We start from the raw sequence: 26,320 nt of genomic DNA, 5'->3' as shown, positions 1-26,320 counted from the left end.
CTCAGTGGTAATACTAATCTGGGTTTGTTTTTAAACATGAACTGCCAATATTTAGGAAATATTTCCAAGAACAATTTGCTTCATTAGGCATGGATCTGAGGCTTCCTGTGAGAATATATCATCACCTCAGAGATAGGGAGAGGGAAAACTGGGTGAAAGTATAAGAATGCTTACCAGCTGGACCACCAAAAACGCAGCAGGTGGTTAGGGAACAGCTTGCTGAAGGTGCAGCTGCTTGGTTCTGCCAAATGCAAAGAGCTGGTCCCAGAAAGGCACGCTGGAAAAAAGTTCCTGCAGGAGAGCAATGCTGTGTTAGGGAGAGTTTATAAGTGCTAATCAGTCATGTGTGGATCAGGATAAGTTGTTAGGCTCTTACCAAACTGACTCAGAGGCTGCACTTGTAGTGACCCCAGAGACCTGTGTGCTCTGAGAAATGGCTCTTCTTGCTTCAGGTGTGGGGGGAGTAAATAAATTACTTCGGCCCTATATGATGCAATATACTTTCTACTAAGCATCCAATCACTTGCCTTTGGTGGCAGGTAAGGTATGAGCTAGCTCCCCTCACACTCTCATTTTGCCTCATTTGCAAGAAAGACTTGCCTGCAAATTGACATGTGGTTTCAGCAGCAATGCCCAGTGCTAGAAGGAACTTTCCCTTATACATCTGATTGAGGTCTGAGAGCAGCTCTTAGAAAGTTGCAGTCCCTATGTGGTGCATTACACTACTGCACAGTCTGGTCCCAGAGACTGCAGAACATATGAGAATTTGGATAAACTTGAGATGTGAATGACCTCTCTTGGCCCTGCCTCCGTTGCTGATACTCGCAAGTATTTGTTTCCCACCACTTCTTAGCAGCAGAAATTCCTTCATCTTCTTATGATCCATCTAATGCTGAAGATGTGACAGGGAACAGAAGTGAGCACACAAATCTTTTCCATCCCATAGAATAGGAAATAGATTAAGCTTTATTTGTTCTTCCCGGAATTATGGAAGCAGCTGTGAACCAGTGCCCTTTTGAATTGTAAACACCTGGATGGCAATCAGATATGGTAGTGCCGGAGACCATGTAAAAACTTTGATAGTTATACAGGATCTAGGAGACCTGAGATAAACTTCTAGGAGATAATATTATCTAGGAACACCAAAGTGTTATTTATGATGTGGCTGCTAAGTTTCAGTTAAGTAGATCTAGAAGAATATATTCTCTTCCTATGGCCAGCTTTAAAAAGTTGCCATTCACTCTGCTGGGGTCAGCAGGAAAAATATGTTTTTAAAATGTGTTAACATCCAGTTTAACCATTTCTATTCAAATATGTATAAAAAACAATTATCTTGTCATGTTTTAAACTTATTCTTTCATCTTGAAGATTAGGCTGGAAATTAAGCTGCCCACAGGTAGAGGCATTTTTAAGCAGGGGTATTTTGAAATTCTCTCAACACAAAAATATACCTAAAATTAGGCTGACAGCATTCAGAAACCATTGTGAGATGCAACTTGTTGACCAGGCCTTTGAAAACCTGTATATTATTCCTTAATATTTGGGACAGGCCTATTAGAGCAGATGATTCTGGAGAACTTACTTTCCACATAGGAAATTTTGTTAGAGTTTTAAGCCAAATCCTTTACCCCTCCAAGTACAGCGAGTCAGGTCATGTAGAAATCTCTAATGGATAAGCTAGATGTAACATGTGGTTTACAAAATTTTACATAAAACTGGCTTTTAATTCTTTTGTGGGTTGAGAGGTTTCATTCACTTCCTTACAAGTGAAATCATTACAATTTCTAACTGTGCAGACATATATTGGCAAATTGGATTAATTACCCCAACCTGCCCTAAAATGTTCATGAACAAGTTTTCCTAGTTTCAAGTCTAGCCTCCTATTTCAGCCTCAGTCCTGTAACTGTTTCTTAGACACTTGACTTTCAAGTTGTATGATATATGCCAGTGAAGAGAATGAAAGTACATACACATGTGCATAAATGTGGTAAGAATCACAAAGTATTTACTAGAAAACACAAAATGGAGAAGACAAATCAGTGTTATTCTTGAAATTTTAATTCTTTGAATTTCTTACGGTATTCAAAGCATTTTTGACTCTTGCAAACTTTTGCTATATGTATTCAGAATATTTATTTCTATTAAAGTCTTTCTGTTTATATTACATAAAGAATGCCTCTGATTAGCAATGTTTTATTAGCCTTACCTGGTTGTGCATGTTCACACCTCAGTGAGGAACATGGGTGAAACATCTTTGCAGCTGCTACTAGTTGACATGGGAGTAAGGCAGTTTGCTATGAGGACAGTGGTACATCTGCCTCCATTTTTATGGCAATGAACCAGATGCTCGCCACAGTTCCAGTTTCCTTGTGCTGCTCACATAGTGCAAAGGGACACTAATGAGTCCACAGGTACCTCATAAAGAATTAACGTTTTGGAGGGAGGAAAAAAAAAATCAGCACTCATAAGCATACTAGACTTGAGTCCTGTTCCTATGGCTCCTTCTTATTCATACTGTGTGATGAAGGGCAAATTTTGGGAACAGTGGTGCACTGCTACAACCATCCACTAAGGGCCTATTCCAAAATCACAGTTTAGCACAACTTGGTAACTACTGTTACCCAGATGAGGGATGAAAATGCCTTTAAAATGGCTCCTAAGATCATACCGAACAGAGTCCTTGCACAGGAAAGAATTTTAAATGCAAAGCTTTGAAAAGGAAAAAGACAAAAACTTTGGTCTTGATTATTTGCTATGGCCTGAGCTCACAGCTCAGGGCAGAAAGATGGGCCTCTGATATCTGCAAAGCAGGGGGTGGCTGCATGCCAAGTAAGACCTTTGCAGTCCAAGCATAAGGACGGCTCTAAATAACACTGGCTGCCAACAGCCCAGAGGGCAAGAGTGCAAGAGTTGAGAATGAAGTGGAGCAAGTGGTACCATAGCCAGACATCCTATTTTGGCAGCAAAGCGAGGTGATGATTTTGAGAATGCCATGTACCCCAAAGTGTCTCTTGAACTAATGTAATCCTCTTGTTTCCTGCTGCACCAGTTTTAAGGCTGTTTTGGTCTACTGGGGCAACATAAAGCTGCTGCAGCTCCTCAGAGGAAAACCTGGGCTATTCTGCTTAGAGTGAAGCTGGCTGTCCGAGACATTGTAGGATGGAACATGAATTGCAGTAACCCTCTGAAAGTGCAGTATACACAAATAACCTTTTTGCTTGCATTTCTCTTCTGGCCTGGATGCTAAGGCAATTTTTAATGAGGAGTTGGCTCTGAGTATGTGTTTCCATGAAACACCTACAGTCTTCTTTTCCAGCCCCCACAATAATACCTCTGTGCACACAAATAATAAAATACGGTTTACAAATATGCAGTTTCACAAGCCAGTTCTTTAGCTTTCCAATCCTTCAAAGAATTCCAGCAGACTGATATTAGAAAGGAAGCAGGAGCGGGAACTATGATGCTGAGAGCCAGAGCAAGGAATATAGAAGAAGCAAGCGTATTCCTCTGCTTTGTCAGATCAGATCTTTGCTGTGGCACTGAAGAGAGAGCTGTAAACTGACAGAAAGTGTTTATTACCCAGGCAGCAAGAAGACAACAGTGAAAGGATCAAGGCCCCTTAAAGCAGGATACAGCTGTCCCCAAAGCCCTTAATCCTAGCCAATGGGCTTTGGCAAGGAGCAGTTCACATGGAATAGCTGTGTTTCACTATGGACAATTGCCTAAATCCCAACTTAAAGTCGTTAAGTGCTCCACTCTCAGTCACACAATGACACCTCAGTCGAATAAGTCTATGAGAGAGGCACACAAAAATAGCTAAAAATTAGGTTTTACCTGTTTTCTAAAAGATTTTTTCTTATGAAAAGAAATATGTGGGAGAACGGATGAACATCACATCTTTGCTTCCTTATGATTTGAACAGGGTATTGGGAGATGGTGGGGGAAGAAAGAGGTATGCTGGAATGAGGAAGAGAAGGAAACAGCAAAATGTAGATCTTTCACCCTAAAACTAAGATATCTAATGGTAAGAAAGAGGGGTACCAAAAGATCATGTACCATTTCAATAAATAATTACCATTCACTGACTTCTCAAAAGTTAGCATTATGCTTGTGAATAAATAAGTAATAACAAATAATTAAGGTAATGCTACAAGGTTTCTCTCTACTTACAAGAACAGTAAAATAATAGGACATATCCATGCAGGAAAATACAATCTCACAGAATGAATGTTTGCTTTGGGAGATGCAAAACATGAATAAAGAGCATCAGGAAGGGAAAGCGTCCACATCAACAGAATGGACCGTCAAAGCAATAAAGTTACTTTGAAGGGTCCAAAAAGCAACTGCCCCTGTGCTGATCAGTCACTTATTGGTGCAAAGTCTTTATGACCAGAAAGCCCTTTGACATAACATTCTACTGGGCAGTGACAGTGACATCAAGTGGATACATTAGTGAATTAAACAACTGAGTTACTCTGGTAGAGGATATACTGTATTTCAATAATGAGACATCTGACATGTATATGCTTATGTATAAGAAAGAAAGAAAGAAAGAAAGGACAACTACCCTTTGAGAGACTTTTTGTATTCATGTATAGAGAATCACCTTCCTGCCTCTTTATGTGGATAGTAGTATCCCATTTTATTTATTTGAACAGGGAAATAGGGAAGTTTTCCAAAGTAGCTGAGAAAAGAATATAACGAGTTAGAAGTTTCAACCTTCTAGATACAAATAGCAACAGTCTATGAATGCAGAATTAGTTTGGGAAAACTCAGATGCATAAAATAAGGCTGCCCCAGGCTGTTTTAACTTCTTCACAACAACGCTGTAGCAACTACTTAGTTATCCAGTAATGCCAAGCAACAGCTGATGACTTTATTATCCATAAGGTATGCATGCATGCACCCCAAATGAGTCCACTGCAGAGGTATTCGCATCATTAAATTTAAAGTAAGGGACCAAAGCATTTTGAAAAATACTCTGGAACTCTTTAGTGAGAAGACTTTTTTCCTCCTTGTGCAGGTAAAAATATTCAAATGTGAAATCTCCTTCTAGCTTTGGCATAGCTTTATTCTAAGAAGAAAAACTTGCCATCTTCACCATGAAAGTGGTGGCAGGGTCTTTTTAATCATCACCTGCCAACACCTCTGTTGCACCAGTATACTCCCATTTGATAAATACTGCCATTTGAACATAACTGATTGCCGCTCACTGGGGCTTTTCTTCATTAGGACTTTATATTAGAGGGTTTGTACTGCTTAATCAGCACTACTGCAGTTGCACCTTGCAAGTAAAATCAACAACGATACTAAAGTATGTAGTGGATTTCTTAGAATGCTCATGCTCTCTTTTGGGAGTTAAAACCAAACTTGCTTTTTTGTCTATTTTTCATCACTGTAACCCTTCTCACCAGGAGGAAAAATCAGGCTTTTTAAGCCTAGATTAGCTGATGACAGAAGTTTTGATGATATGACCCCAAAAAAGGTAGTCCAGATGTTTGTAAAACTTCTTTTGGACTGTCTCCAGAGTCTACAGCTTACCACTGGGCAGACTGTGCATGAAAATCACTTTGAGCTAAGTGGATGGAAGCATCCACAGAAATGCAAAGTGCTGCTTCAGAGCAAGCTTTCCTCAGCAACATTGCCCACATGAGAGAAAAGGCAGAAAAGAGCTGCATTATTGGTACCAGCATGAAATAAACATCTCTGGGGGCTTTGCTTTGACTCAGTTTTACAGAGGAGCCAGGATTATGTCCACTGTCTCCATCTAACTGACACCTCCTAGAGCAGTAGCTAGGAGAAGGTTAGTTCTTTTGCATGTGCTAAGGGGGTTTAGCACTTTCCCCTTATGTTGAATCTTGTCTTCCCAGTCTCCTTGCAGGTGCAAAGCAAGCTCCCCTCAGAGGCTCAACTCTGAAGAGGTTTTCTCCCCTATTCAGGGTGCTCTGCGTGACTAGGGTGGTTCCTGAGTTTTCTCTCCTTTTGGATGAGAGCGCAGAGTGGGGGAGATGCGAGAATCAAAGAAGGTAGGCTCCTACCTCTCGTTCTATTTGGGGCCACGATGGCTCCCTCTCATCTTTCATCCTTTGAAATAGCTTTCCCTCAGACTTCACATTTGCTGTAAAAGAATAAATGTCACTCTGTGCCCATCTCTGGATGGACATCTGGATTGCTCATCCAAATCGCAGATGTGACCAGCCTTTGCTGAAACAAAGTGACTATGCTGACAGTCAATAGTAGCTTAACATAGTAATATCTTGACTCCCACTCTGTACTTCAGCTTTCAGGACCAACTGTCTTCAGTTCTCCAGTAAATTCAGAGAAGAAATTAAAAATATATTTTTAGAAAGCACTTTTATAACATTGCCAATAGAACTTTGCTATAGATGCATAAGTAAAACTGAGAGTTACTCCTTCATCACTTAGGAGTAAAATTTAGAGAATCTCACAGTATCTCTCATCTTACTATTGACTAGTACATGGTAAAGGAATTATTTTTGAAACAGGATGGGGAAAAATTGAATGCAAATACGGCTGTAAGTAAATATGAGATTGCTTGCCTCCTGAACTGTTCAGGTTGTGGGGGGGAGGGGTGCGGGGGGAGGAAAGACAGACAAGAAATCCCTACTTTCTATTGTAGATTTGTGCATCATTTGTTTAGTTTTGAATGCTTTCCTTAAAAAAAATCTCTAACTTTCCCCATTCAAATCTGGATAAACAAGCACTTCCCCTACAAAACCATTGTAATATGCTTGGGTAAGGAAAATATTAAAAAAACCCAAGACATTTGTATAGCTTCAGCATGAATGAAGACTAATTAGTATGTAGGTAAATACTAATTCCAAAGAGTGTGCTAATACAATATAAACTTGCATGAGATCTGCATTTTGAAGTACAGATTTCATGTCAATGTCAAAGCTAGAATAATGCCTAACAATTAGAGTTTGTGATGCTGTCACTAGGAGGAAAGGATTTCATTGCATGTCTACAGGGATTGTCTTATGAGGCCATTTGGATGCAAGATTGTGATGGCAAAACTATTCCACTGTATGTCTAGACCCTATGACTATTGCATTACAATGCTGTTAGAATGTTGGGGCATAAAGATTTTACTACAATCTTTCTGAAGCTAATATGTCCAAACAGGATGATCTTAGTGCAACTTGTTTTTCCATTAAAGTTAAAAAAAAAAAAAAAGGAAGGAAAAAAGAGAGAAAAAGAGTTGAAACTCTACAAAAATATTAAAAGTTATTAAAGTTTTTAGAAGAGCACTAAAGTGGAATAAGGCACATAGCTCAGACTCTTTTCTTCAATATATTATTACAGCACCAGCTGGGTCATGTCACCATGGGATGTGATGCATACAGTTGGAGTGGAGAATTCTAATGTGGGGTCTATTCTAAACATTATTTTTGAGCTATTTGGCATTTGAACTTAGGTAGCTCTACTATTCCTAGAGCTTCTGGAGGGAATACCAAACATATTCTTGGAATCTTTCTCAGATGTCGAGTGTTTAATCATTTCTATTAGCTGACTTAATGCACTATTCCTATAGGGTTAAAGTTGACTGATGGGGTCACATACCCTTTCAGAATATCCAACACATCTATATTTACATTTTTGAAGCTCAAAAAATATAAAGTTGAAGTCCATACCATCCCAGCCTTAAAGCCTTTACTCTGTCCCAGACTTAAATAGGGATATAGCAAAGGGAATAGGTATGTACTTTTCAGCCACTGCATGCGTCTGACACACCACCCACTTGGCATCCCCTTGTCTCGTTTATCTTCTTGAGTGCTCAGCTAACTTTCTCTACGTTATAGGCAGCTGTTCTGATTGGCACAGAGGTTAATTAAACTGGGTAGTAACAGTGCGCACATTGAAAAGAAGGGGCCTCGGAGCTAAAAGAGATCTTAGTACCCCACCACCAAACCATTGCTGTGCTCAGTTATGCGCATTGCACGAGGCATGGAGCACAATAATCTATCCATGCTCTTGGGATTTGTAACACACCTGATAATGGCAGAAGTAGGAACAGGGCAAAAGTCAACTGGTGGCCAAAGGTAGTAAATGGAGGGTATTGGAGAGTGCGAGACATGGATGAAACATTGTTACTCTGGTGGTCATAACCCTGGCCTAAATTCAGGTTCTGTTTTGTCTGTGCATGGTTAGTAATTTTCTTTTTCCTCATTTGTAAACTACATCCTGTGAAGTTTCATGTCGTCAAGTTTGTTAAATATTTCTCAGGGTGAAATATGGCATGAGGATAAAGCGACAGAAATAAAACTGCAAAGAAATGGGCTAATGCATGCTTCAACTCTCTATTTGCTTTCCTTAAGTTTAACACTTGATATTCTGGGAGGGTCCTAGAGCTTTTGGCAGTGACTTTCCTTGTTTTACAAGGAAGATCACAGCTATGAGAAGGTCATAACTGTGAGAAGGAGGCATCAGGAAGTTTCTGTGAAAATCCCATTACCATTCTAACTCTCATTCATATAACGCTGCAAAGGGCAGGATCAGCTCCCAGTGCGGTGCTGAGAATCCTTTGCTCAAATGACCTGAGGTTCAGAGCTCCATTTCTATCTTGGATCTGCATAAACACAAAGATTTTCAGTACACAGAAAATTTGTATAAAAATGTTTGATATGAGAGAGGGAATGTATTAGATATTGGATATATTGGATATGTATTAGAAATCATTTAGACTAATTCCTTTAGATTTGCTGCATTCCAAATAAACTTCAAAGTAAAAACCAGAAACTGGCCTATTGTGATGTTTGAACGGATATTCCAGGTTTGAGAGTGTCCGAACCAGAAAGCTAGTTCAGGCCTGTCTGCCAGCAAAACTACATACTGTTTTGTAATCCATGAACAACGGATTCTCTGTACTTGCAGGTAAGAGATTAGCCAGTTGGTCATTCTGCAGAAGCCATTCATCCTTTATGCTCACCAGCCTGCTCACATAGATCTGCAGTGCACTTCAGCACTAAAATTGCTGCCTTTTCCATGCCATGCAACCTGAATATTTAAAGTTGTTAAGGATCTCAGAGGATTCATAACCAGGCTCAAATCATTATTCCCCTCCCCCACCAACATGGCACTTAAGAACTTTATGTTCTGTTTGCCAAAATCGTCTTTGCTGGTGCAGTTAGACATGGCATACTTCCACTTTCCTTCTCCTCCCAGAGATAATTTCAAATAAATCAGTGTGGTCCAGTTTTATTGTAATGGCACGCTGTTTGCTGGAATACTCTTGTAAGCTTCCTATCTTTTTGACTCATAAGAATCCTGTGGTTAATCTTACACATCCTGGCAAACTCGTATGAACTACACTTTTGTCAAAGAAGAATATTGCTACTGCCATTACAGTTTTCAAAGTAAAATGTTTGGCTTTTTCTGTCATTAGAAATGACAGCCATCCTGTTCTTGAAATGCAAACATTATACAGGTAAAATTGAATCTCAGATTCTTGTATTTCTAAAAGTTGGTTAACAAAAATTCCTCCTCTCCGCCCGGAACACTGCTTTGCTAAGACATTTCTGAACAATTACTGTGCTTCTATACTATTAATCTGTTCAGTGATATCACCATAGACTTTCTTTAGCTAGTAGAACTGTTTAGCTTAATTTCATGATTTCACTTTCTGCAAACAGAGCTCAGAAGAAAGAAGAGGCTGTCTAGAAGGTGAAGCAAACACCAAAGCCCAATCAGCACATATCAGAACTTCATAGGTAATAATAAATAGTAAATAGCTTAAATCACTTATCCCCATTCTATAGCCATAAAATATCAATGTTCTTGTACTAAATATTATATACTTTTTTTCCTGAGAGGGTTCCAAAACACAGCCCATCAACTCTGAATAAGAAGTATTTGTTAATACCCCCATCATATGACAGCGTTTGATTGAAATATTTGCATGCCATATAGTTCATAACACTTTCTTTTTCCCAGACAACAGCTAAAAATTTTACTACAGTATTAAGAAATTTTAATCACTGTTAAAAGGTTCCCTAATGACTATAATAACGGACAATATTTTATTGATGTCAGCAACTACCAGGTGACTTATAAAGTACTACTTTTTAATTTTCTGGTTTGCTGTGTTCTACTTATATAGCTTTGCTTCAACTTTTAGAGCAAAATCTTCTGACGCATCTCAGCTGTGACATAATAGGTTTACTAATAGTGTTAATGAAGTTAGTGCTGAAGTTAGTTAATGAAGTAAGTGCTGTCTCTCCACTGCCTGATCAGTTTTGCATGCACTTGCTTCACTTCATTTACATCAGGATGACTGTCTATGAAAGTGTCCAAAAGCTCCCCTAGGCTGGAAATCCAAAGTCCATTGTTCATACCATAGTTATTTTTCCAAGTCATCAGCAAAATGTCCAAAATCTGATTCACAGATAAAGAAGATGTTCCAAGTTTAGATGCCTAGCCTGTTTGATTGTCATCTACTTTGGTAACAGAATTTCAAGCATCACTTTGTTACAAACTGATGTTCTTTCCTTAATATCTGGAGAGGTGCTTATGATACAACAGCACATCCTAGGGAGACTACAAGGAAAAAAGTAGAAAGTATTTGAAAAATAGCAAAAATAGAATCAAGTCAAATATTTTTTCCCGAATACATCAAACTATACAGAGACAAGACCTGGCTGGTGTTCTGATATATTTCTGATTTACTTTATGACCTTGGGAAAGTCACTCATCCATTTTTTTCCCTTTGCTTCTGCATCTGCATTACAGAAATAGCAATTATATTTTCTGCTTTGCATGGTTCTGTGAGGCTTATTCAGTGTTATCAATAGTATGCTTCACAAAATAGTGGTATTATTATAATAAATATGGCAATCTAGAATGGCCATCAAGAATAACAAACTCAGAACCAGTTCTCATAGCAATTCTTATTTCTGCCCCCATGATCACACCCACCTATTTGATAGAAAAGGCTCTTAAAGAGTTAAACTATCAGAGGAAAGCAGTGGTATCCCAAAGTTGCGCTGGCCTCTAAACATTATCCTAAGAGCATAAAGGTGAAACAGATGCATGACTGGAGGAACCCTCATTAACAGCACAAGATGGGATTGACAGGGAGAAAGTCTAACACATTCACTGGCTCCTGTGGTTGGATCGGCCTGTTGTACAGCAGATATAGCCCATCTAAAATTACACTGCCCTCTCATGTTATTCCTTCGGATTGCTGAAATACCATTAGTTTAGGTTACTTGATTGCTTCCCTTGGTCTAAACCATATTTGGAGCTGTCTTGCACATGGAAGATGAAAGGTGGAAAGGAAGTGGGCAACACGGTTTTCTGCACAGAAATCTGGCAGCTTCTTGCGGCTTATTAGTGCTGGGATGTCCCAGGTCCTTGTGGACTAGGAGATCGCAAATTAACAGATGTGATTAATTTATCACACATAAGCTGCTGGACTCTGTCTGGGGGAAAGGAGAGCACTACTGTTCATGAGCCCAGAATCGAGCCTTAATGAGCCTTTCTGGCCTTAAATGCTATGACTATTCAATTAGGTATCAAATTTTCTCCTGTGCCAAAAGGCCTTGCCTTTCAATCTCCAGTGCCATAGCTTGGAGTTCCTTTTTGCATCAGTTCGTGCCAAGCCACAGACCTTGGCCTGGAAGTCTGGGTCTCAGTTAAATGCTGGGCAGTTGGACTGCTCTGGATCTCAGCCCTGAAATGAGGGCAAGCAAGTGACAGCCCGGCATAACTGTAGCTGCTCTTCACTTCAGAGTTGCCTGTAAGGGCGTTTTGTTTTGTCATCTTAAATTATAATAAAACTAGAGTCAGTTAGATAAATCCAGAAGCCCACGTTTCTGCCATTCACAAAATTTTCTCTCATTGAATTAATATACAACTATGATTTATCAAAAATGCTTTAACACTATAATGTTCTATTGAAGGGGAGAGGGGACATTTTGTGTTTTAAAGAAAAATAGCTAATGTTTTATATCTGTTTGCTCTTTAACCTTCCTCACAGATCTCCTTCAAAATGATCCCTTTTTAAGTGATAAATTTTTCTATGAGAAGATGTTAACACTAGGACAGTGCAAAAATAAATATCAGAAAAGAGCAAGCAAAAGGAAATGTGTCATATACTGACTACAGGGAAACAGTGCAAAACATCTAATCACAGCAGTGCCAGGAAACTTGAACCTGTCCAAAAAGATCCAGTGCTCTCAATGTTTAATTGCGGTTGATGGCTGCTGGTCAGTCATGCATGACAATGTGTGTGTCACGCTGCTTCCTGCCTATGTTCATTCCTGTCAGCCTTCTCTCCAGGTGATGAGTACTGCTTCTCTGACCATAGCAGAGAGAAAAATAAAGAGCCCTCACAGACACAAAGCAACATGTACCCAAGTAACCCTAGCCACAGGAACAGAACACCAAAAATGGACAGCAAAGGCCAGCTTTTATCAATCTTCCTACCCATCTTCATTTATGCTAAAAAAAAAAAAAAAAAAAAAAGAAGAAGTGTAGCATCTGTGACCTACAGTATTCCAATTGGCAAGATTCAAGTCTCCTGTTTGCCTGATTATATGTTTGAACACATGCTTGGGGCTTCATGGAACAATTTGAATTACAACTGAGTAGCAATGAGCATTATCATTTTTGGTGAACTAGAGCTTTAAAAACCTCTTCCTTGAGCTAATAAGAAAGAGAGATAGTGGGAAATGTGGGAGATATGACTTAAAAGGTCTAGAAACTGTATAACAGCTTTCCACCACTTTCTTAAAGTGACTGTTTAATGGTTTATGTACCTGGGCCCAGATTCAGCAAAGCACTTAAGCATGCATTTAACTTTAAGTATGTGAATGATCTCATCCTTATTCAGCAAAACCCTTAAATAAATGCTTAATTTTAAGCATATGCTTAGCTGCTTTGCTAGAGCAGGGCCTCATCACACACTTCTGCATCCTGTTATGCTGGTAACATAATTAGCAGGAGTGCTCCTCTTTTACCTCCCTCATCACTCTCGTCTTTTCAAAACAACAAAAAAAAAAAGGCATCATTAGTCTATGTTTGTTTAACTTCATTCTGCTTTGGGTAAAACTGATCTCTGAGAGTCATTAAATTTCTTGAACATCCAGAAATATCTGCTCATTCACATTCCATTTCTGATCCATCTGCTGTCAAAGTCAACTGGAGTCCTGCCATCATCTTCAGTGGGAGCCAGATCAGTCTCTCACTCGATACTGAGCTCTGAATTCGTTACAATAATGTAGGAACTGAGTTGTGTAAGAATGAGAGAGCCGATGTGGCAGGGAGGCTTTTTGTAACAAAAGCACAGAAAAAGGCTTTAGGTATTTCCAAAATGATCTGATTTTAGCTACGGTCAGGGTACTTTGAGAAAGAAACTATAGCTTTGTTTCTGGATTACCAAATTTTGAGTAATTAGAACATAGTTTTTGTCATTAGTTTTTGATGTTCTAATTATTTTATGGTCATTTTGTTATTCTGTCTGTATACTGCTTTCATTCATCTTTCCAATAAGTTGGAAATGAGGGTAGAATACAAAACAGGGAAAAGATGTTGTTTCACACAACATTTCAGGCTCATTTGGTGATGTTCCTGTTGCAGCTGACCCCTTTTCTCTTCCATATCTGCATTCACACACCAGTGAGAGTCAGGAAGGCAATTCAATTTCATTGATGTTAAAGATGAGGACCAGAATCACATTTAAGCAATAGTACACAGACACATAAAACCATTAAGAAATGTTGTCTGATGGCTCAATCCACATAATCTTTCCTGAATCATCTTTGCTAGCTTTAATATTCATAACAATTTGACTTCCCTCTTACATCACTGAGGAGAGTCTATGGGTTTTAAAATTATTATTATTAAATTGTTATTATTATTGCTAGTACTAGTACTACTGAAGAGATCATATGAACTAGGAGACTAATAGGTGTACAAGGAAGAATAACTCTACCAGATTAATGTTATTTAACATATGTGCTCATTCTTTTTTACCACAGATTGAAAAGTGGTAGCAAAATAACTCTAAAAGAAGTCATGTGGTACATTCAAGTGTCACATTATGTATGTTCTGAAGTACCATGGAAGGAAAATAAAAACATAAATAAGTAGTTTTGCAAGAACAGAACTAATGAAGCCCAGTTTCCTACTGCTTTGTGCCTTGTAATTAATTCTGAGCTGCAGTTGAAGCTTTTCCCAAGGGTGGGGCACATATGGTCCATCTCTCACAGTCTCTCAGAAATATATAGATATATATATACTGTGCAGATTCTGGATGGTTAATAATGCATGAACTCACTCTGCAGTCTTGTTTTTAGGCAGGGCCCTATAGGGCCCTGTAGGGGTCTCTGTAGGGTGTCCCTTCTTCTCCATCCTCCTAAATCCATCCATTGTTTCACACAATGTACAGGATTTTTTTTAATCTTAAAGATTTCTAGTCTGTCAAGTTTGTCTGAAATCATCAAATAGAGTAAAACCTGATTAGGAAATACACACATGCATATACACAAACATGCAACCCATGCGACGGCATAAGCCTTACTTCTTTGTGAAAGGCGGCTCCAAATTCAATAAAATATCTGTAGACGTTTCTTTTTAAAAACATTTGAAAGCAAATGGAAAATACTACTATTTAATTCTTTGCCCTCTTTAGATATCTACTGTTATAAAAAAGAACTCTCCAAAACACACGAGAACTGCAATATAGATAAGCCAAATGTGTTCACAAAGGGCTGACAAGCTCACTGACAGTATGGGAATATATCATGGAAGCTTAGTCTATTAAATTCAGGTTTTGAATGCATTACGGATTCTGAAGAAAAGCTCAGACCACAGTGGTACATGGTGGCACTGAAGAACTCTGTCTTACATGAGTTCTTTTCTTTCTCATCCACAGGGATATTAATGATTTAAAGCATTATAAAGCATTGCTCCTAGCTATGGTGATTTTTAGAAAATGGGAACTGTAAAAGCTGGATTATCGAAGCATTGGAAACTTAGAACCAGTTTTGAAGTTCAGTATGTGTAATGACTATGCATAAAACAGGACACAGCTCAGAACTTCACCCTGAATAAGATAGCCAAAAAAACTCATGTAAAATTAATAAGCAGCCTTTCTTTTAATTGTAAATGCAACCAAAGCCCAAATCCTGGAATAAATACATTCTGCGTACAGATAGAATTTTCATAAATCAGCCATGCCTATCCATATCCTTTGTACTTTGTAACCATTAGCCATACACTCTATTGAACGTAATGTTTCCTAAGACTCCCGGCGACTTCAGTATTAATATGAATTTTGTGATACTACTGTCAAATTTAAATTACAGATCTGACCACAAACTCATTAGAAAACATATTGCTCTGCACTGTGCTTTGCTTTTCTTAATTTAGCATTTTTGCAAATATTTTGCTGTTTGTTCTTGCAAAAGACTGATCTGTATGATGCAGCATCTTGCAGAATTTATTTTAGGAAGTGTTGAAAAAAAGGAAGCATCTTCATCTAATCCATAACTCTAGCATAAATTGGATGTCTAATGTCAGATATTTATAACTATTATATCCTGTATTTATTTATTTATTTATGTTATTTAAGGATGCAAGCTTAATTCTCTTTACTACCAGGGGCCAAGTATAATCTGTCCAGAGGAAAGCATAGTACAGCCAGACAAAACGATAGCTCTCTCTCACACTGCTCTGTCATTGTAACTAAGCCCTGACATGAAAGCCTTAAGGGTGTGGTAAAAAGGACTGCCCTCCAGCGTGCTGGAAGGAAACTTCAACATCCGTGCTCATTCGTTTTTGGTATAAAAACTGACAGATGTGTCAAAGGTGTGATAGTTTTGCAAATAAGTAATAAGTCCTGACAAGTTGGACCTTCTCATTGCCTTCAGCCTAAGATGAGGAAGGAGCCCGGGGTAACAGCGGGGGCGACGGAAAAGCTCCAGATCAGACTTGTGGGATGCCTTGCTTAGTTCATCCATGCTCCTGCTGGTACAAAATGGATTTGATGACAAATCTGATCACATTCAACCCTGGTGTAATTTCAGAGAGGTCAGTGGTGTTACACCAGCGAAAGTTTTGGTCCCTTGTCTTTATTTTAAAGGAAGCTCTGAAATAAAAGCAGTTCACTGAATCACAAGTTTTCTTACCCTCAGCAGAGTGCTATGCTTACTTTATAAGAAGGGCGGTGGTTATCAGAATAACGTACAAGTACTTTGTCAAAACCTGTGTTTCAGGATGGCTCACAAAGGCAGGAAGGTAGCAATTAGTGCACTCAGCAGCCATGACCCATAGATGTCTCGCCTAACACTGCAGGATCCAGTTGAAATCTCTTTCCAAACAAAACCAAACTAAGATTCGTCTCCTTGCAAAGGGATGTCAGAGTCATATTACAGGAGATTTACACTCAAGTGGAAGGAAAAAAATATAATATATTTATGTTTGAAATGAAAGGCTAGTCTTTCACAGACATAGCAAAGCTTAATTTTAAAACACATAGACTTCAGAGATCACCAGTGCAATGAGAAACATGCATGAGATATTTTGGAAAGCAGGAATTCTACATGGAAGGAAACATATCTGAATGGGAACCCAGGAATATTTTTACATTTGTACTGTTAAAAACTCATGTCTTCACTACATGATTTTCATAAAGAGCTTTCATGAGAAGGAACTAAAACAATATGAGAATGACAACAGCTGAGTAAGTTAAGAACATGACTAGCTCTCAAACTTGGGGAAAAAAAAGTGTTTGGAAATGATAATGTCACTTATTAGATTCATTTATCTATAAATGTTTCCACTCAAATATGCAGTAAATCAGGAAAATCTATATGTAATATCAGACAATGGGAAAAAGAAAAAAGATCAGGTTAACATATTATTATTATTATTATTATTATTATTTATACATACAATCTATGTAGGCCATACAGACAAAGGGTGAGAAAAAAGCATAGGGCATAAGCCATGCGCTGTGCAATGGCTGGCAAATGACATTTAGTCCCATGACTTTTTTTTTTTTTTTTTGTAGAGAGGAGCTTGCTGTGCCTAATTGTCCTTGCAGGTGGTGGATAGAAGGATGTCACACAAAAGGCAAAGGAAAACTGAGATATGTGGAAAGCGAAAATGCAGAAGTGTGAGGGGAAATCTCCTGGATGGCAGGGCAGTGAGGGATATCCATGGACAAAGACAGGAGAAGGTCACAACCAAGAGCCAAACATCATAGGAAAAATCATAGAGCCCATTTTCCTTAATGCAGGGCAGGTGGAAACGAGGCCTGACAAGTGGATGGGGACCTGAGGTCTGAAATATCCCTCAATGAGGCTAGACAAGTGTTGGTACATGGTATTGAGCTGGCGGTGACAGTCAGTTCCACATTTCCCAGACTTGTTCTATCTGTTGAGCCCCCCTTTCTTTATTTTATAAATTGTTTCAGTGTTGTCTTCCCTTGACTTTTTCACCTAAGGCCTGAAATGCGATGCCTGCTATGAACGCTGTCTTCTTTTGACATTTTCACTCCCTGAAAATGCTGCAAGCTAGTCTTGAATTTTAAAGAGTGGCATGCGTGCACAGCTTGAGCACTCCCACTCTGAGGCTGTCATTCTCATCAAACATCTGGAAGTCTGTTTGCCAGAGCGCTGCCACCAAATGCTACTGCATCATCCAGGCAGAATTTTGCTTCCCCTACAGGGTAAGCAGGAAGAACCAGAGAGCAGATTTACAGCTGTTGATGTGGCAGCACAGAAGTCTCATGCTGCAACTCGGAGCTCCTTATTTATGGCTTTAGCCTTCAGAGGACTTTGGTTAGAGGATGGATGGGCTGTGGACATCCAAGCCCTTCCTGCAGCCCAAAGCATCCTTCCTTTTCTTATTGTTTCTAACTTCACCGCCATCCATCCCTTCATAACTCTGGCCAAACACAGATGGCTGTAATCCCTCAGACTCTGAAGACAGCATCAGTTTTGATATGGAGACATTGCTATGTGAAGTGGCATAAGAATTCTTACTTCCAGCCCAGCGGAAAAAGAGGCAGAGGATCAGGTTTTAAGGTATCTATGTACTTAAACCCCACCCACCTAAAGAACTCACTGCTTTGAGGAAAATCCTGTGTATTCCAGACAGGACACATGCTAATAAATATTGTCTTAGTTCGTGTCATAAGAAAAACTGATTCCTCTGTCCCTATTCCCTGCCCTTCTCCTCCCAGGAAACCCACTAGGGGTGGGGAGTGCAAGGAGAGGGCATTAAGGTTCTGGAATAAAAGAATGAGGAAAGGCATATCTGGAGAAGTGAGACAAATTCAGTCCAAAAAATATTTCTATTTCAGCTCCTGATATTGGGCAGAAATGAAGAGGAAGAGCAGTGGGAAATAAACAGAATCAAGGCAAGAGAATGAATGACAAGCCAGCTACAGAGGCACAGAAGAGTTGTAAAAGAAAAGAAAAAGCCTTTCATGAGCATTAGGATCAATATGCAGGTATTCCAATGCAAAACCAAAATACAGCTCTTACCCCCACAGCCTAGATATCTTAATTTCTGTTAAGTTTCTAAATATTTCTAACTTACATCCTCTCTAAAACATTCAGAATGTTCTTGTGCAAGTAAATATCAGCAATACCTAATTTCTAAAGGATTTCCCCCAAAGAAGCAAAACTCTCCCGATAGGATACAGGGAGGCATTTGATAGCACAGCATGAAACAGGGAACTGAGTATTCTGTCTCTATTAGGACAGCTGGAAATTAAAGTAAGTGGGCTATTGAGAACAATGGGTTGGAGCCAATGGAATGGCAACTTCCAAACATTTCAATTGAAAGGTCTCTCAGCTATGGAGAATTATTACCATGTGGCTTTGGCTCAGGTCAGGACACTAGGGAAAGAGCATTTAGAAAGCATGACAGTCCATTTAGCAAACATTTCTCAGCCACAGGCACGGACTCCTTCAACAAATGTTTGGTTGTGTGTGCATGTAATCTTAATCCAATTTGTAGGAAAAACACTAGTAAAAGGTGAGGACTTTCTCAGTGATGTTTGCATGGAAAAGCTCCACGCAAACATCCTGTGATAGGAAAAAAAGGTTAGAAATAAGGGGGAGCTACTGGTAACTGCTGTGCGTTTTTATGTCTAGTAGGTCAGCGTTTCTGAACACACGACTGAAAACTACAGTGCTTTCAATCTTGGTGACAGAAAAAATGGAACAGAGTACTTATAAAGTATTATATAAAACTGAACATCCAGAAACATGAATAAAATGAAGGCATTGAGACCTTTTTCCCAAACTTTTATAAACTGCTTTAATCTTCCAGTTACACTTTTCTCTTTAAGAAAAAACATAAACAAAACCAACCACCTAAATAACTGTAAAGAAGCTGAAAAAAGCACAGAACACATCAATATCTTGTTTGAATTTGGACAGTCCCATGGTCTGCCTGAGGAATCAGCATCTAAACAGAAGTAAGCTAAGAGCTATAATTTTTCTAAGGGCCAAGAAACAACATAACCCTGAGTACTGTTCACTATGGGTTACTTGAATGGAGGCATCATTACAAGCATGGCTGAATACCTCTTTGCAGGCATATAGAACCATTAATTTCTGGGGAAAAGAACCCCCTGGTATCTACTTGTGACATGCTTAATGTATTTGAAAGTCAAAAGTAAAATTCAAGAAAAACAGGTGATGGGAAATACTGTTACATTTTGGGTTTTCTACCTTGTCTTTTACTGCTTATTTGTGCCCTGACAAAGACAAGGAAGATGGAGGTCAAAAAATAGTGAGCGGATAATTAATTGGCTGATTTAGCACTTGTTGTCAAGTTTACATCCATTATCCTGCATTTTTTTCTGGCATGTTTGCTAGTATCACATACGTCCTATCACATGTGTCCTGACTCAAATTTCATGCATATGTCTTTGTGTCTGGAGATTCTGGTTACTTGGCCCAGGTGCCAAAATGCCATCTCCTTCTAAGCTCTAGAAAGACTCACTTTGAATGCTTGATTACCCAAGAGCAGAGAGACTTATATGGGAATTAGTTGCCCTCAGCAGATGATCAGCTTATTCTACAAGTCTTAGAATTTTATCTTGTTCAGGAAAAATAGGATTTAGGGGAAGTCTGAGTCATTCTAATAGAATGCCTAATTGTGTCTTTTTTATAATTGTAAGCGTAGGCTTATTATATTCATTAGTTATCTATCTTAGCTGGCAAGAGCACTGTTTATAAAGAAGTTTGAAGACTACCTGAGGCAGCTTAGGCTTTTGAACACAAAAGAAAAATAGCTTTGAGTTATTGAAGAATTAATGGTTTATTTTCCGATCTTCTTCCCACATATCAAGTGCATCCTATTGCAGTATGTGAATATAACGTGTATGAAGTATAGCTCCCCTGGGAATAGAAGCAGTGAACACTTACCAATACACTCAGATGTGCAACAGCCAAGGTTGTAGAAGAAAGTTTGGTCAAGCATAATCAGTCAAATCTGCAGATATATGAAAAATTCAAAAGAGGCTTTGAGCAAGAATTGTTATTTATGTTCCCAAATTAGTCTTTGGAGGGTAAATAGAATAGGGTGGTGTATGGCTTCATTTCCAAAAACAAATGGATATGCATTTATCCACCTTTTAGACATTCCTTATAGTCAGAAAGCTAGTGGATGTTAAGACACTATTTGCAGATTAGAAAGATCTGTAATTGCTTCTCTCAGCGGTTCTATTACAAACTGTATTCAGCTGTTTCTCTCTGTTACTTGGGGAACATAAAATTCTCATTCATTCCTTACAAAAAAGATTTTGCAAGGTGTACAGAAAATGGTGATTTAGATCCACTGCATCTTGCATGGTTATCTGTCTGATACTTTTTGTTTAGGGATCCTCCCACGTAATCATAAGACAATTCATGTCATTTCATCTGATCCAGGACGAGGGTACTTCACTATTTGCAGGATAGAATCCTTTGTCCCACTCCACTTTTACGATTTTTTCCTATAGCGGTGTTTTAAGAGGACTCCACCATTTGTTATCTCTACTTTTTCCCAGTCTAGTCAGCCTCATTATTTTTATGTGCTTGTGTGCTAAGGTGGTGACAGCTGATTAGGTTTTTATTATATTTGCTTTTATTCTGTTGTACACCCTTCACCTACTTTGACAGAAGTGAGACATCAAGGAAAAAAAATGAAATAGTAACAAAAAGGAGGAAAAGAGTGAATGCAACAAGATTTTATTTTTAATCAGCTTTGTTCTGATTTCAGCTTGCCCAACAGTTTTTGATATGCAAAAGAAGTATCCTTCATATTGATTTAATGAAAATGGTCATTTTGCTGAGGGTGTGTGTGTGTGTATCATCCATTCAAGATCTGAATATGCTCATTTGAGTTTTTTTGAGCTTAGTATGCCCTCTGGTTTGTTTCCCACTCTTTCTAAAATTATAGCAGCTAAATTTCGTACTTTTGCCAATTCAGATGGTATTCATTTTTTCTCATAGCCAAGTAATTTGTTTCAACTTTTAGTTACTTCTCTTAAGATACCTCTCTGAAGGAATTTCTTTGTATTTCTCTTCTCCCTGTACCCACACCTGTTCATCCAATATATGCTACAAACTGGCCTGCTTTAAACATCTCCTTTTGTCAGCCACAAGACTATCAAAGGCAGTGATTTGTGGGCTTGGAGCAGCAGAGACAATACTTGCCTGGGTCACTAGTAATTAAGGAATGACAGTGGTCGAGAAGGAGAAAATCAGCTCAAGCCAAACTGAAGCATTTAGATATTTTACTGCTGCATCCTTTTAGGCCTCTCTCGGCTTATAAATATTAATTTAAAGACTACCAACAAGGACAGTAAACGGATTTGGGCATAAAACTTCCTGTCAGGAGTGATTTGTGCCCAATAAAAGGAGAGCTGGATAGAGAAAGCTTGCTTCACTAAGTTTATGATAGACAGTGAAAGAGTGCCATCAAAATAAAAAGGCTTTCACTATGTAGTCTGCTATATGGGTGTCTTCATTCCTAACAAGCATCCTACTGGTACTGTATTGGGTTTTTTTATAAACACATTTGACTCAATAAGGCCAAGGTCTATGGTAGTACCAACGCTGGCCATGCACTTTGCACAATCAGTAACACGGAAAGGGGACGTTTATGTCGGTGGCACCTTGTATTGAACTTTGTGATGGAAAAAGCTGACACAGGTACATCCGTTTCCTCCTAATACCCAACCTGCAAGTACAAAAGCAGTCTGTAGGCCCTGTATAATCTATGAAAGCGTGTCTTTAAAATGTGAATAGACTAATTACGTCCTCCCAGACTTCTTTCTGTAACAATCTAGGAAACCTTCACTCTAAACTATAGTCTATTTCATTCTTCGAAAGAAAATAGCATAAATTTTGTTTCTTTTCTTCATTCCTCTGAAAAGCCCAGTCCACGCCTCTTTAACTGGTAAATGATATTGCTGCTGACTGGGATGATTCAAAAAGCTGAACACCAGATAAATATTAACTAAACAAAGTTTTAAATTAATTCAACATAACACTTTAATTAACCAAGTCTACACACAGTAGCTGTGATTTCCACATGCTAGGCTTGGTCTCTGTAATATGTACTCTGCCCATACCCTATCTGTGTAGCTAGATCTGTGGATGGATGCACACTTCGCATCTTACAGTGTATAGTATTTGGCCACTTTGTTTACCCCCACACTCAGTTTATTACTAAAACTCTATTGAAAGTTGTTACCTGGTGTCAACAGCCATATTCATGTAGTTTGTCTTCTGTGTTTCAGGTTTGGAGATTCAATGTTTTAGGCAGGCCTGTTAAAAGATATTAACTTTTCCATGAATTTGTAAATTTTTAGCAATCTCAGTAAGCCATAATAATTGTTTCCTTGTCTTGAGATCGTGGACAGAAGCAATTCCCAAGGCGACATGGCTGCCACACTAGAAAAAAGGGCATTCTGGGAAGGGTTTTCCATATCGCCAAGCTGGTATTGGGTGCTCGTCTGTTGACCCTCATGGTTTGATCCAGTCAGAAGGATCCCTGTGGAGAAAGTATTGCCTGGGAAAACCGTACAGGTAGAGGGCAGTGGAGGAAGAGAAAGGAGATATATATTTGGGGGAATACCCTTATGAAAAAATGCTGAAAGAAAGAGCTATGCTTTGTCGATAGAATTAACGTGAAACAAGGGTCCTTAGAGATGATCATTCTGAAAAGAAATGAAAAATACATAAAACTTTGTTTAATTTATGGAATTTATAGGCTGCTGACCAGTAAGTATAAAGTTGCGTTCCCTTGGTCCTCACTATCACTCATGTATTACTTGTCAGTAAATGTGGTGCACTCAGAACATAACAGCTATGGTAATATTTCTGTTCCCACTGCAGCTTTACTACACCCATGAAACTCTGTAATCTTTAAATTCCCTCACTGTTAACATCTGCTGAAACATTATTGGTCCCAGCATAGCCAAGCTGCTCTGAAATTACATTTAGCAGAGTAGTTAATGCTAACAGTATAATTCTAGAAGCAACCATGTTTTAAAAAGGCTTTATAACTGACACAGTGACTGTGCCTCCTTCTGATTTTATTCCCTTCCCACTCCTCTGTTATTTGTCATTATCTCATCTGCAGGCCAGAATTCATGTTTAAGCATCATTTTCTTTTCCTTTTAGAAAAAAAATTATAATGGTTTCTTGACCTAGATCTCTAAAACAAACTTATAAAAACACCTTTTTGGTACTAAAAAAAATCCAGATACAACATCAATTCAAGGGGTTATAGTTGGAAATTAATCAAATTTTAATAAAATTCATATCTTTTACCACCCATTTAGGATCCTTCACATGGTTTAAATTCAAATGACGTTATATATAAGTAAAATAAACAGGTTGCATATGGCCATTATTAATGATGATGCCTCAATAAGTTCATTTTCAGCTCATAAAGAGTTCACGTGCTCAGGGCTTTGCTTTTATAGGACAGTGTTGCACAGAGGGCATTTAGTTAACCACTGGCTGTTGTAATCATGCAACTGTTACTCCAAAAATTAAAATGCAAACAGAGGATTGTATCTGCAATTCTGCTGTATATTTTGTTAATGGTATATAATATAATATATACTACAATATACATATAGAGCTATATAACCCTATATAATGTTATATTTACAGGTAATCTGGGAAAATAAACAAACTTCTTAGCAGAAAAAGAATTTACATATGCTTTTCCAGGAAATTAAGCTGAAAACTTCCAATTTTCTTCCAGCGAGGGAAAAAGCACATTCAGCAATTAATCACTCAGCTAGCAGTCCTGCTATCTTGGTTTCAAAAAACAGCCATGATCCACACACATTCTATTACTGAAAAATTACTTAAATGTTTAAGTTATGTCGCTATTAGATATTATAACACTCATGTATTTAGAATATTATCCTAAACCTAAATACTAGACTGATAAAAAAATTCAAGAATTCCTGTTCAAAAAATAATGAACCATATAGTTTAAAACACAACTATGTGAAGAATAATTATTGTATTACCTAGCTTTGTACAAGGATAGATAGACTACTAAATATGTTAAATTTAACTGGTTCCTGATTCATGAACAGCAGTAAATGACATCTGTGCCAGATGGTAGTCAACATTTGTGTGTGTTGTATGCTCTGATTTTCTCTTCTCATGTCCCATCAACTTTTTGTTAGTATTTGCTGCTTAAGTGGCAGTGTCCATAGTGACATCATTTTATGTAGGTTAAAGCAATTCCAGTGATGGAATTTCCCAGGAATACCTTGTTAGCTTATTATGCTGTTCCGATAACAACAGTGCTAGATTCAAGACAATTTATTAAATATTTTCCAGTCTGTTTTTTTATTCCTCCCATGCATCTGTTCTCGAAACACATGTTTTCAAGAGGGATCATTCTTGTTGTTGTCTTCTTGTTTAATGCAATAGTGTTTCCTTTAAGCAAACAAGTAAAATCACAGTTTCTTCATGACTACTAAAGCAAATATATCACAGTATGATGCTATTTGTAGTAACACAAAATAATTTCTGTTGAGACTTTGCAATGCAATGATGTCCGGGGCAAGACTGTTTGCTGTGTGGATCACTTCCTTTCATTCTGTCATACCCATATCTGATTTCTGTACCAAAGGGAACAGTAAGCTCATACCCTTGTGAAACTCACTGGATAAGCCAGCCAACCCTATGGTTACTCAGTTTAAACCCAGCTGCGACTAAGTCTTGTCAGAAGAGACACCAAATTGTATCAATGACAAAGTTTCCCCAGTCAGAGGGAATAGCAAAGCCTTTGAAAGAACAAGTTAAAGCAATTTTATGCATCATTATCGTAATGCATCAACCTCAAAACACATCATAAGGCAGTATTTTACAAACTTTTTATTGCAGCTTATTGAAATCAGAATTTGAATACTTTTTTTCCCTTCTACTATTGTTAGAGAAGCTGAAACAAAACTGGGGAGAAAAGAGAATTTTAATACAAACAAACATTATGAAATTTCACACCTCCTTCATCTACACATCAGTAAAAACCAGCAGAATTTTTGAAAAGGACTATTTCTGGCTAATTAACTTCTGACATTCTTGCTTTCATTAAAACAGAATCTGGGACCAAGCCATTTTATCTAAAAAGTTGCTTTTGGAAACTAAAACTCAGATAACAATTCTTGGTCTTTGGTCAATGCCAGGTCTGGATAAGAATCTGAATTCTGCTGTTTCTGAATTGCACTTGCATACAAAGCATGATTTTGAGCAATACCATATTTTAAATCTTACTTCTTTTGTCAAAAAACACAATATTGAAATATTTGCTTCAGTCTCAACTCTGAGGCCTAACTAATCTGTGACCTTCTTAGAGGAAGCCATATAGTATGTATGTAAAATACCAGCTATATTGGCAGAACTGTATCAATCAGGGTAGTGGTATCTTCTATATTATGCTATATAATAGGTCTCTCTCTCCTGAAGTGCTTAAAAAACCTATAAAAATTATTCTGAAACTGCTCTAGAGATAAATGGCACTTGCTGGGGGATGTGATGCCCATATCATTTATCATAATATTAAAAATAGTACTTAGCTGTATAGGGCACTTTGGTGCTTCTTGTTTTCTAAGTGTTGTAGAAATATTTGTTAATGATTCCATTAGTTACTGACTGTAACAATTATGACTTGGCTTTAATGATCAACATATGCACAATATTCTCATTTATTTTCTGTATAACTCCCTGTTTCTTCAGAGCAAGCACTCCCATGAGCTGCCTTTTGGAAAGGTAGCAGCAATCCCCCCAGCCTCTGAAAGTCTCTTGGCCTTCGGTGC

The sequence above is a fragment of the Apteryx mantelli genome, chromosome 3 (assembly GCF_036417845.1).
Source record: "Apteryx mantelli isolate bAptMan1 chromosome 3, bAptMan1.hap1, whole genome shotgun sequence".
NCBI classification, from domain to species: Eukaryota; Metazoa; Chordata; class Aves; order Apterygiformes; family Apterygidae; genus Apteryx; species Apteryx mantelli.
Note: the sequence above shows the minus strand (reverse complement) of the source record.